Raw genomic sequence first — 10,609 nt, forward strand, 5'->3', positions numbered from 1 at the left:
ACACAATAATCCTAATTCCTTCTTATCAATATATTGATAATTTATGTAAAGATATAATCAAATACATTGTTGCTATTATTTTGAACCAACTTACATATTAAGATTGATTATGAATAAGAAAAATGAAAGTTTTTATTCTACCTTTACTCCTTTTTCATTGTTTTCTTTTCTTTATATAGATCCCAGTTTTGACCTGTATAATTTTTCTTTTCTCTGAAAAACCTCTTTTAACATTTCTACTGGCAACAAATTCCTTCAATTTTTGTTTTCTGAAGAAGTATTTATTTCTTCCTTTTTTAAAACATTTTAAAAGGACAGGTTTATTAGGAAAAAGTGAGAGAAAAGAGAGGCACTTGCATAGTCACAGATGGGCAGGAAAGCTGCCGCTCTTGTTTGCAAAGGGAAAAGTATTTCTCTTTTACTTTTGTTTTTTTTTCTGTTTTTTTTTTCTTATTTAAATTTTATTTTTATATTCCCCATACAATTTCAACCCCCTTGTTTTGACCCCAAGCCCTAGTTTCCCCGCCTCCCTCCCCCCATAGAGTGTCTGGTTCATAGTTGTTTGTTGATTTTGATATTTTCTTTCTTATAGTGATTCTTTTTCCTGGTCCCTTATTTAAGTTTTCTAGATTCCTGCTATGAGTGAGACCTCTCCTTTACTTTTTTTTTTTTTTAAAGATTTATTTATTTATACAAGCACTGGGTACAGTCAGAAGCGCGGGAGGGTGAGAGAATTCACCAGAGCCAGAGTGGGGAGCAGAGCAGGCAGAAGGACCGAAGTACACTGCTGAGGGGAGCAGCGGGCGGCAGGAGAGGTCTGCGCGCCATGTGGGACCCTCCTCTGGTGGCCGGGGAGCAGCCGGGGATCGAACCAGCAGCGCGGAGCCCGCGGGCAGCTTCACAACCCAGTGCTCAGCCGCTGCGCCACCGGGGAGGTCCTCTCCTTTACTTTTGAAGGGTAATTTCTCAGAGTATAGAATTCTTGGCAGGTGTATTCACCCACCCCCTACCAACCGTTTCAATATTTCAGCCCCCTTTTCTTGCTTGCAACATTTTCTGGAAGAGAATTCAGATGTAATTTCTATCTTTATTTCTCTATAAGTAAGCTGCTTTTCCCTCTTTTAGCATTTTTTTGTTAACTTTATTTTCTATAGTTTAAAGATAATATGTCTAGGTGTAGTTGTAGTTGCATTTTTGGTTTGTTTTGCATTTATCCTTCTTAGTGTTCTCTGAACTTCCAGGCTCTGTAGATTAGTGTCTGACACTAATTTTGGAGTAACTCTTAATCCTCATTGTTTCAAGTTTTTCTCCTGCTCCCTCTCTCTTCTCTTTCTGGTATTCCCATTATGCATGTTATACCTGTTGTATCTGTCCCACACTTCCTGAACACTTTGTTCCAGTTTTTAAATCTTTTTCTCTTTACGTTTCAGTTTTGAAGGTTTCTATTAAGATATCCTCCACTCAGATTCTGCCCTCAGTCTTAGTCCATTTGTGCTGCCACAACAAATTACCAGACTGCGTACCTTATAAAAGCAGAAATCTACTTTTCACAGTTGTGGAGGCTAGACAGTCTAAGATCAAGGCAGCGGCATGGTTGGGTAAGGGCCCTCTTCCTTTCTCATAGCTGGTGCCTCTGGCAGCATAGTTATGTAGCCCAAACAAGCACAGGGCAGGATCACTGTCCATTAGGGCAGACAGATAAAGAGTCCAGGAGCCCTTGGCCTCTAACGCTCTCTCAGGGAACCAGGTACACAGCACACCAGGCAGGGATGCTGGCAGGCAAGGAGGCTGGCCCAGGCTGGGCAAGCTCCCTGCCAGACGCCAGAAATCTCCACGCTCCCTCCTGCTATCTCCCCAGCAGTCTCTGTCTGGTCTCATCTCAAAGTGGTCTCGCTGCTGCTGCTGCTGCTGCTGCTGCTGCTGTGGCCTTTATTAGCCTTCTCTGTACAGGTGTGACATTTTGTAAAGGCAGGACTGGACACAGGGCAGGTTTTCTGATCCCATGCAGACCGGGTAAAGGAGGAGTCAGAGTCCTCAGTGGTTTTTTGCAGGTCTTTTATTGGGGTTCACCAGGCATATGGCAGGCAGGGGTGCTGGCTGGGGGGCTGGGAGGCTGGCAGGCCTCCCAGCCCCCAGCAAGTCTTCACTCTATCTGGGCTCTCTAGCGTTCGTTCTGCTGCTTCTCGGCTTCTCTTTCGGCTTCGGCTTCGGCTTCTACTGCTGCTGCTGGCGTCCCCGTAACGCCGCCCTTAAAAAGCACAGTCTTAGCTCAGCTGAATCCCATCTACCTATGCCCACACCCTACTCCAGGTGCCCGCCATCAGGCATGCATTCAGGACAAGGATCCATCATCTATCCTGATGGCGGAAGGGCAGAAAAGCCTGATATTTTCTCTACCCTACACATTTACTTATGCACATGCCCTCTGCTTTCTGGGCCCAAGGGTCCCTAATCACAGGTACAAGTGCCCCACACCCATACCCCTTGGCCTGGCCCCAGGCACCCATGAATGCAGTGGGGGTTGGGGTGGGGAAGTCTGATTTTTAAAAATTTACTCTTACATAGTGGAAGTGCTCCAATCTTCTGACTTTATCACTACAGTGCCAGGAAGGGCACAGTGCAGGATCTCTATGATCCAGGCAGATGGGTAAAGAAGAGTCCTGGAGCTCTCTGTGGCTTTTTCAGGACTTTATTGAACTTTTTACAAGGCAGGGATTGCTAGGGGGCCGGGAGGCTGGTAGGCAAATCTTGACTCTTTCTGGGCTCTCTGGCATTCTCTCGTTGTCTCTGCCTCTCTGCTGGTTCTGCTCTTGTTCTGTGGCTCTTGTTCCTCTCATTATCGTTCTCTCTCATTCTCCTGTTCTCTCTGGCGTCCCCGTGACACCACCCTTATAAGTCCAGTCTTAGCCCAGGTGTGCCCACCTATGCAGGTCCACATCCTACACCAGATGCCCGCCATCAGGCATGCATGTCGGACGACAAGGATCCATTATTAATGCTAATGGCGGGAGGGTGGAAAAACCTGATGATTTTCACTTACCCTACAATCACCTCCCCTAGTTTCCAGCTCTAACATCATTACATCAGGTATATGGATTCCAATGTGTGAATTTGGAAGGGATGTTTAGACTATAGCTCATGGTAAGTCTGCTAATGCGCCCATCAGAAGCATAATTCAATTCTGTTATGGTTATTTTTTTTTCTCTTGAGAAGTGAGACTAGTTTAATTTACAAATAATCTTTGGAACACCCATTAGAAGGGAATCTAAGGGCCCACCCTTGGAAGGAAAGGCTAGGCCCCAGGAGGAGAGGGCCCATGGTGAGAGTTGGCACTGGGAACAGCATGAAGCTTGTCCTGTGCTCAACAGTTACTTGCAGAACCTGGAGTGATGAGTGGAACAGTTTTCTCAGACAAGGAGCTGTTCTGGTTATTCTTGCATTTGCATTCGCTGCTCGGGGCAAACAGATTCCAGCAATTTACACCAGTCTTGCACAGATCATCCTTCCCAGCTGCAGGCCTTTGAGACATAGTAGAAAGGGCTATTTTTATGAACAGTAGGTGTTGTTGTCTTCCAAGGCTGGTGGGAGTGCCAGCCTGAGAAACAGGCTCCAGGTCATTACGTCCATGTCACAGCTGCAAGCAGAGCTAAAGCCAGGTGCAGAGAGCAGGTCTGAAAGTGCTGTTGTTAGTTTTACTAATCTCTAACATTTCTATTTGGTTCTTTCTTAGAATTTCCATTTCTATGCTTTAATTCTCTATTTGCTCTTGCATGCTTTCTGCTTTGTCCATTAGAATCTTAATATATTCTTATTTGTTTTAAATTCCTAACTTGATTGTTTTAACACTGCTGCCATATCTAAATCTGGTTCTGAGGCTTGTTCTGTCTCTTTCAACTCTTTTTTGGCTTTAGTTTTTATTTTGCCTTGCATTTCTTGATAGCCAGACATGATGTAGTAGGTAACTGCTGCATCATAGACCTCTAGTGATGTGGTAGCAAGTTGTGGACAGGGAGGAAAACCTTCTATCATCCAATGATTAGGTCTCAGGTTTTCAGTGAGCCTGTGTCTCTGGACTATGAGCTTCACAAGTTGGCCAGGATAATCAGCATGGGCTGGAGATGGGTTTTTCCCTTCCCCCACATCAGGTGGACTCTGATAAAAACCCCAGCAGATTAGGAGCTAGTTAAATAGTTAACTCCTGAGAATGGACCTTGTTAAGGAAAATAAAAGCTCTGGCATATTTCAAAATGGTTTCTTTCCCCCTTATCTTGCTTAAAGCACAAAGATATTTTGGGCCTCCCCTGGTGGCACAGCGGTTGGTCTGCGAGGCTGCCCACATCCTCTGCAGCGCTGGTTTGTTCCCTGGCCTCCGGCGAGGGTCCCACAAAAAAAAAAAGCACCAAGATATTTTTCTCCAGTATTCACTGTGAGAACCTTATTGGAACTTGGAAGGGCAGGAATAGACACAGTGCAGGTTTCCTATGATCCAGCAGACCGGGTAAAGGAGGAATCAGAGTCCTTAGTGGCTTTTTGCAGGTCTTTTTATTGGGATTTACCCGGTACACAGCAGGTAAGGGTGCTGGGGGGCCAGGAGGCTGGCAGGCCTCCCAGCCCCCAGCAAATCCTCACTCTATCTGAGCTCTCCGGCCTTCTCTCGGCTTCTGCTTCTCTTGCTTCTCTCTCGGCTTCTCTTTTGGCTTCTGCTGCTGCTGGCATCCCTGTGACACCGCTCTTAAAATCCAATCTCTCAGCCCAGGTGTACCCACTTCAGGTGCCCGCCATCAGGCATGCATTCAGGATCACAGGGTTCCCTCATCTATCCTAATGGCGGGAGGGCAGAAAAGCCTGATATTTTTCCTTACCCTACAGAGCTCCAGGATATAAAACTCATGAAAGTGTTGGGACCGCTCATGAGTGGGGATGCCTGGTGTTTTTAACTGTGAGACTTGATCATGCTGAGCCTCCAGCAATTCGTCAATTCTGTTCCGTTTTCCCTGTTTCCACAGAACTCTCTTTTCCTGTAAATTGTAATTCTCTATAAGTGTCCATTAGTCTCTGAAGATTGGGTGGAGGGAAGAGAAAGAGGGGCAGTGTTTTGCCCTGTGACTTCATTTCTCTCATAGATCTAAGAAGAGCTGTTAATTTTTGTTCAGCTTTTTATTTATTGTTAAGAAAGATTGGCAGCTTTCAAGCTTCTTATATAATAAACTGGAAACTAGAAGTCTCAAGAACATAAATTTTTAAGGTTTATCAGATAAATGGCTGGGTTCTCAAAAAGAGTGCACACCCTGCAGGTTAACACATTGTGTTGCTCAGCATTTCCCAAACTCATGTGATCGTGGCACCCCTTTTTTCATGCAACATTTATTAATGTACCATGGAGCTAGTGTTCTGAAGAATCTACTCTGGGAAATACTTGACTAGAAAACAGTCACACTGAAAAGGATCAAATAATTTCCTGAGGCCGTGACTCAGGGCTCAGGGGCCCAAGGAGGCCCTTCTATCATTCCACTGGGGCGGAAACACAGCTTTCCAAAGAAAGCCCTACTGGAAGGCAGCGTGGTTAACATGTGCTCCTAGAAGACTACAAGGCTCAAAGCCTGGCTTTTCTGGGAGCCCTCAGCAACTGACTTAACCTCTCTGTGAGTCAGTTTTCCCATTTGCAAAATGGAAATGATAATGATAGTAGTTGACTCACAGGGCTTCTGTGAGGATCATGGCAGCATGCTCAAAATTTAGTGTGCTTGTCACAAATTGAAAGCAGCTAGGCCTAAACTTCTGTCACCATAACATGCAAACTCTCATATTCACCTTATTTCATCTAGCAGGGAGATTATATACTTTCTTTAAAATTCCCAGAATACCTGAGATAAAAGTCATTGTGAATGACTTGGTATGAGTTAACCATTACTCGACACTGCCTTTACACAGCAGCTGTTTTCTAGATGCTGATGTGTATAATAGGAAGACAGAGAACCATCAGCTTTAGATGTCTCTTTGGTACAGGGCAATAGTTTCCTATATTTCAAAACTTCTAGAACCCTTCCGTATTTTACAACATGAAAAGATGGTGCAGACCACAGCTTCCCCACATGCACTGTGTGTGCTTTAGTCATTGAGAAAATGGTGATGGTCAAAACTACACTGAATGCTGGCATGCTTTTTTAAAAAGTAAACAATATTTTGAATATATATATAAGTATATGTACTTGCAATGATGCTTTTTTTTTTTTAAGATTTATTTATTTATTTATACGAGCATTGGGTACAGTCAGAGGCGCAGGAGGGTGAGAGAATTCACTAGAGCCAGAGCAGAGAGAACAGGCAGAACTGCTGAGGAGAGCAGCAGGCAGCAGGAGAGGTCTGTGCGCCATGTGGGATCAAACCAGCGCTGCAGAGGCTGCGGGAAGCTTCGCAACCCAGCACTCAACTGCTGCGCCACTGGGGAGGCCTGCTTGCAATGATGCTTTAAATGACCTTATCTTTTTCCCCTGCTGCTGCTGCCATACAAGAAAATAAAGAACGTCTAACTGGGTAAATCGATTGTTTTCCATTATTAGAATATAAGAAACAATAGAAGCAGTGAAAGATAAATATATATAGAATGCCACCTCTTTTTATATAAACCTATGGGAAACTGGAATATATATGTACATATTTTCTGGCCCTTTCAAGAACCTGAGGCTCCCTTCTGCCAGGTCTCAGCCTGTCACAGAACCCACACTCCTGTCATCACAAAACACTCAGTGGAGAAGAGGGGCCTCATACTAAAGACCATCCTTGGGTGGGGAACACTTACCCCTCACTCCTCAAATGCCTATAAAGTAGAAATTTCTCTTCTGTCACATCAGGGGTCTTTAAGGAAGCACCTGATACCTGTCCTTCCCACCTTCATTTGCATGAGGCGGATTTCTCTGGTTAGATCAAGGACAGTCTGTCAGCCATTGGACTACACTTGACCACAAAGGGTAGGGTGAGTTGTCCTCAAAAGTTGTTCCTCCTGGTGCCGCCTATTTGGGGCTTCCTGGATCAGAAAAAAAAAATCAAGACACCTCTCCGGGAAACCTGCAATTTGTCTGTCTGGGCCACCCACCTCTTCCCTTTCTGGAGGCAGCCTGGAGCCCATCTTTTTCTTCCCTCACACTGACCAGTTTTCCAGGGCTGTGTGTGCGACCAGCTTCTTCCAAGCAGACTGCTGATCAATGACACTTGGTCAACTTTATGCAGTCAACTTGTCACCCTTGGGGGTCATGCTTTAGATGTTGGGGGACAGCCCTCCTGGTCACAGGTTCCAGCTGAGTTCTCTAATTCAGTCTTCCCAGGAGTCTTCTGTCTTCTGTCTTCTATTCCAGAGTGGATTCTCTGATCCCTTTGGTATCTCTGGCTAGACCTCAGGGCTGATTGTGTTAAAGATCACCCATATCCAACCCTCAGGATGACTTAGAAGAATAATAAGGACAGAAAATGCAAACTTCACCCCCTCAAAAGCAACTCACAACTTTTTGCGTGAAGTATTACTGGTTTCACAAGGCACACAATAAAAATGGTGAGAAGGCAGGTGGTTCTATTGCTCTTCTCTCTCCTGAGAAAGCTCAACTGCAGACACCCAGGGGCTACAGGCCTGGGAGGGAAGACCAGACTGATCTGGAACAATCACTAAGAATGAAATCCCAGGTGCACAAAGTGCAACCCCAGAGTTCTTTATGAACTTTGAGTTTTAGCAAATGTGACAACACAAAGTATTGCACTTCCAGTGCCTCTTACTATACGCTTCTTCTCTCCTCCCGCCCCCCCAGCTCTGCACAGCTTGCCAGAAAAGTCACCTGCAGACAGTAAATATAAATCTGTGCATAAATATAGACCTGTGTTTCATAATCACCTGTGCCTAAGGGCAGCAAACCAGAATTTTCTTCGGTAACTACTAAGATTAAATTCTACCCCTTCAAATGTTCAATGCATTTATTTTTTTTTTTAATTTTTTTTTTTAATAGAGGCATGTTATTTATTTATTTTGTTTGTTTGCTTGTTTGTTTGTTTATACATGCACTGGGTACAGTCAGAAGCGCGGGAGGGCGAGAGAATTCACCAGAGCCAGAGCGGGGAGCAGAGCAGGCAGAAGGACCGAAGTACACTGCTGAGGGGAGCAGCGGGCGGCAGGAGAGGTCTGCGCGCCATGTGGGACCCTCCTCTGGTGGCTGGGGAGCAGCCGGGGATCGAACCGGCACTGCAGAGGCCGCGGGCAGCTTCGCAACCCAGCGCTCAACCGCTGCGCCACTGGGGAGGCCCCAAATGTTCAATGCATTTAGTAAGAAAAGACTGCTATTAATATAAGAAAGGAATTTTTCTTAAAATATCTCAGAAATCCAGTTCTTTATTACCCTGGACTCACTAACAATTGTTAGAGTGTGGTAAATTAGAAAGCGTACCTTGCTCCCACTACCAATGTCAAGATATGGCCTAATAATAGTCGCTGGGGATATAAATAGTATGGCCTGGGCCACAGAGGTCTAATTTATCACCTCCAGTTGCTGTTCTCCTTCTGGGCCATCTTTACACAGGCTTGTGCTGCAAGGAACGGCTGTCAGGGGCCCCTACAGGGACACGCTGGAAGCAGCAGACTGAAGATACTTATTGACATGTGGCATGCGCCTGGGATTGAATCACATGTTTTTTTAAGTAAACAGGAATAGAGCTTTGACTATTTTTTGTGGGGGCCTGGTTATTCTTGTTGCTTTCCTCTGCCAACCCCTTGTGTCAATCCCTCGATGCTCTTTAGATCATCAGCAGCACCATCATGCAAACAGACAGTCCTTTCTATTGCTGCACATCACAGAGTTCTCAACAAGGACCCTGCAGAAAGCAGATGCCATGAGTCCAGGGGCCTACCATGCCCTGCCTGCTGCCTGCTGCCTGCTGCCTGCTTGGCAGCTAAGGCCTGTCTCTGGTCTGTTGTGAGAGAAATGAGCTCCTGTCATGTTACAGCAGTGTAGCCTAATCCTAACAGATATGAGGGGTGTGGGAAACTGGAGCTCCAACCCTGACAAGAGGGAAATGGAATATCCTAGATGATACTGAAGGGAGATGCCAGGGAGAGAACACTGCTCCGTCCAGACTGGAGCAGTGTAATTCTCTGTATTGGGGCTCTCTTATATTTTGGTTTTTAAATTATGGGCATAATGCTCAGATGAGCCTAAGCCAAATGCTTATGTGTACTTAGCTTATCTTGTGCTGATGACATTTCTGTTCTCTGCACTTGGCTGGCTGAGGGGGTAGGGACACTCCCACAGCTAGGGTGTGCCCTGACCTGCTCCTCATAGCTGGACTTTGGCCCTGGAAGCAGAAAATGCAGAATAGCCCATGTCCATGGGCCATGGTTCTGGGGGGACACCCGGTACCTGTTCACACAATAGCCTCCCTGACCCGGGGGCCTTGTGTTTTCAAGAATTTACTCAGCACCACCTGCCTAGTAAACTCCCAAGGAAGCTGAGCTTGTTTAGCTTATCATCTCCTGGGTTGTTTATTTGATTGTGATAACAACTCCCTTTCCTCACACAACTAGCCTGGTGTTTGCTATTGCTTTTCAAAGCTAAAATGTCTTGCTTGGGGTGACTGGAATGAGTAAAAATATAGAGAAGCATTAGTATGATTACAACAAAAATAAAGTAGTGATTTCCTCCAAGAGGGAGGAAAGGTGGGCTTGTGGACCTCTAAGGTGTTTGACCATTACCTTAGAAGTTATTTTGTATGCACAGTTGCTTTATTGCTTAATGTAACTGACAGGTACATTGTTAATTTAAATAGATCTATGTATTCTGTGTACTCTCCTGTATGTCTAATACATTTTATAATATTTTTTAAATAGGTTACAGTACTCATGAAACTGATAAATGTGGTCAGGAGCAGGGATTTGGAGAGGGGTGGAGTAACAAAGATTTTACGTTTGACCACATGCATGTATTGATAAAATGAACTTCTGTGCTAGAAACTAGGTGTTCAAAGTTAAGTCTAAGTCGAGGCTCTTGCCCTTGAATTCTTCTGAATCTGGCAAGAGACCAGTACAGGCGATCACAGCTCTCCTCTGGTTGTACTGCAATTAAAGGACCTATATGCAAATGCTTTGAGATTACAGAAGAGGGAGGAATTTTTTTTTTTTTTTTTCAGTCAAAAGACAGTGAGTAGAGAGAGTAGGTACGGGGGATATAAACTACATCAGGCATTGAAGGAGTTTGAAAGGAGGAGAAAGGGCATAGTAAGAGAAGGAAACACAGTGAGCAAAGATGCAGAATATGGAAGTGCAAGAAAGTTTAGTGGAGATGGGGCTGAGCTGGAGGGACACTGCAGAAACTCCAGTGGGTGGTATTCATAGTGTTATACTGTGAGAGTCTGCACAATCATCCACAGCAATCTAATCAAAGGGAATAGAGCCCATAAAACAAAGAGGAAGCTGAAAGTACAAGGGTACTAGGTAAGAAATGAAAAAATGGAATGTGACATTGAAAATGATTACTGAACCCTAAACGTCATACAGTGGACTAGCATCGACATATAATATTCAAATTGTCATTTCATTATGAAATTTAAAAAAAAAAATCACACCAACCTTTTATAC

The 10,609-nt window shown here is 44.7% G+C and overlaps 1 pseudogene; it reads right to left on the reverse strand.

Moving 5' to 3' along the window:
• Positions 1–3,361: 3,361 nt before the first annotated feature.
• LOC119260431 (FXYD domain-containing ion transport regulator 4-like) lies at positions 3,362–5,880 on the reverse strand (annotated as a pseudogene).
• Between the last annotated feature and the right edge of the window lie 4,729 nt (positions 5,881–10,609).

The sequence above is a fragment of the Talpa occidentalis genome, unplaced genomic scaffold, assembly GCF_014898055.3.
Source record: "Talpa occidentalis isolate TD23 unplaced genomic scaffold, MPIMG_talOcc4v2.1 talOcc4.6, whole genome shotgun sequence".
Lineage (NCBI taxonomy): Eukaryota > Metazoa > Chordata > Mammalia > Eulipotyphla > Talpidae > Talpa > Talpa occidentalis.